The 2,500-nt window shown below is 44.2% G+C and overlaps 1 long non-coding RNA gene across 1 annotated transcript in view; it reads left to right on the top strand.

Annotated features, from left to right (window-relative positions):
* The first annotated feature begins 2,441 nt into the window (after window positions 1–2,441).
* LOC118380208 (uncharacterized) overlaps window positions 2,442–2,500 on the top strand; it is a 7,279-nt gene continuing 7,220 nt past the window's right edge. Inside the window, exon 1 of the long non-coding RNA XR_004824795.2 lies at window positions 2,442–2,500. This exon is cut by the window's right edge and continues 213 nt beyond it. This is a non-coding gene — a long non-coding RNA (uncharacterized LOC118380208).

Below are 2,500 nucleotides of genomic sequence, written 5' to 3'. Positions count from 1 at the left end.
GTAAGCCTACAGACTGACCCCTATAGATAAGGTAAGCCTACAGACTGACCCCTATAGATAAGGTAAGCCTACAGACTGACCCCTATAGATAGGTAAGCCTACAGACTGACCCCTATAGATAAGGTAAGCCTACAGACTGACCCCTATAGATAAGGTAAGCCTACAGACTAACCCCTATAGATAAGGTAAGCCTACAGACTGACCCCTATAGATAAGATAAGCCTACAGACTGACCCCTATAGATAAGGTAAGCCTACAGACTGACCCCTATAGATAAGGTATGCCTACAGACGGACCCCTATAGATAAAGTAAGCCTACAGACTGACCCCTATAGATAAGGTAAGCATACAGACTAACCCCTATAGATAAGGTAAGCCTACAGACTGACCCCTATAGATAAGATAAGCCTACAGACTGACCCCTATAGATAAGGTAAGCCTACAGACTGACCCCTATAGATAAGGTGAGTCTACAGACTGACCCATATAGATAAGGTAAGCCTACAGACTGACCCCTATAGATAAGGTAAGCCTACAGACTGACCCCTATAGATAAGGTACGCCTACAGACTTACCCCTATAGATAAGGTAAGCCTACAGACTGACCCCTATAGATAAGGTAAGCCTACAGACTGACCCATATAGATAAGGTAAGCCTACAGACTGACCCCTATAGATAAGATAAGCCTACAGACTGACCCCTATAGATAAGGTAAGCCTACAGACTGACCCCTATAGATAAGGTAAGCCTACAGACTGACCCCTATAGATAAGGTACGCCTACAGACTAACCCCTATAGATAAGGTAAGCCTACAGACTGACCCCTATAGATAAGGTAAGCCTACAGACTGACCCCTATAGATAAGGTAAGCCTACAGACTGACCCCTATAGATAAGGTATGCCTACAGACTGACCCCTATAGATAAAGTAAGCCTACAGACTGACCCCTATAGATAAGGTAAGCCTACAGACTAACCCCTATAGATAAGGTAAACCTACAGACTGACCCCTATAGATAAGATAAGCCTACAGACTGACCCCTATAGATAAGGTAAGCCTACAGACTAACCCCTATAGATAAGGTAAGCCTACAGACTTACCCCTATAGATAAGGTAAGCCTACAGACTGACCCCTATAGATAAGGTAAGCCTACAGACTGACCCCTATAGATAAGGTAAGCCTACAGACTAACCCCTATAGATAAGGTAAGCCTACAGACTGACCCCTATAGATAAGGTAAGCCTACAGACTGACCCCTATAGATAAGGTAAGCCTACAGACTAACCCCTATAGATAAGGTAAGCCTACAGACTGACCCCTATAGATAAGCCTACAGACTGACCCCTATAGATAAGGTAAGCCTACAGACTAACCCCTATAGATAAGGTAAGCCTACAGACTTACCCCTATAGATAAGGTAAGCCTACAGACTGACCCCTATAGATAAGGTGAGTCTACAGACTGACCCATATAGATAAGGTAAGCCTACAGACTGACCCCTATAGATAAGGTAAGCCTACAGACTGACCCCTATAGATAAGGTAAGCCTACAGACTGACCCCTATAGATAAGGTAAGCCTACAGACTGACCCATATAGATAAGGTAAGCCTACATACTTACCCCTATAGATAAGGTAAGCCTACAGACTGACCCCTATAGATAAGGTAAGCCTACAGACTGACCCATATAGCTAAGGTAAGCCTACAGACTGACCCCTATAGATAAGGTAAGCCTGCAGACTGACCCCTATAGATAAGGTAAGCCTACAGACTGACCCCTATAGATAAGGTAAGCCTACAGACTGACCCCTATAGATAAGGTAAGCCTACAGACTGACCCCTATAGATAAGGTAAGCCTACAGACTAACCCCTATAGATAAGGTAAGCCTACAGACTGACCCCTATAGATAAGATAAGCCTACAGACTGACCCCTATAGATAAGGTAAGCCTACAGACTGACCCCTATAGATAAGGTATGCCTACAGACTGACCCCTATAGATAAAGTAAGCCTACAGACTGACCCCTATAGATAAGGTAAGCCTACAGACTAACCCCTATAGATAAGGTAAACCTACAGACTGACCCCTATAGATAAGATAAGCCTACAGACTGACCCCTATAGATAAGGTAAGCCTACAGACTAACCCCTATAGATAAGGTAAGCCTACAGACTTACCCCTATAGATAAGGTCAGCCTACAGACTGACCCTAGTGATAAACCAGCCTGCTATTTGGCTGAGCCCATGTGTTCTACAGTGAGCTCTCAACCAAGTGTAGCACTGTTCTTTTAACGTTTTACACATGATAGTTTAAAATGCTACCTAACATGCTCTGGTAAACGGTGACTGCTCTATTTTCATTTTATTTAGAAATATTATTTACAGAAATTGGCCGAAATGCACTTCGAGATGCGCAGTCGAGAACTTTCCAGACTCTCAGGAGGAGCAGCCGGAGGAACGCCACCCCTCCAGCAAGTGGCGTGGGATGCGCGTGT

The sequence above is a fragment of the Oncorhynchus keta genome, unplaced genomic scaffold (genome assembly GCF_023373465.1).
Source record: "Oncorhynchus keta strain PuntledgeMale-10-30-2019 unplaced genomic scaffold, Oket_V2 Un_contig_1599_pilon_pilon, whole genome shotgun sequence".
Classification (NCBI taxonomy): domain Eukaryota; kingdom Metazoa; phylum Chordata; class Actinopteri; order Salmoniformes; family Salmonidae; genus Oncorhynchus; species Oncorhynchus keta.
Note: the sequence above shows the minus strand (reverse complement) of the source record. Positions and strands in the feature narration are given on the sequence as shown.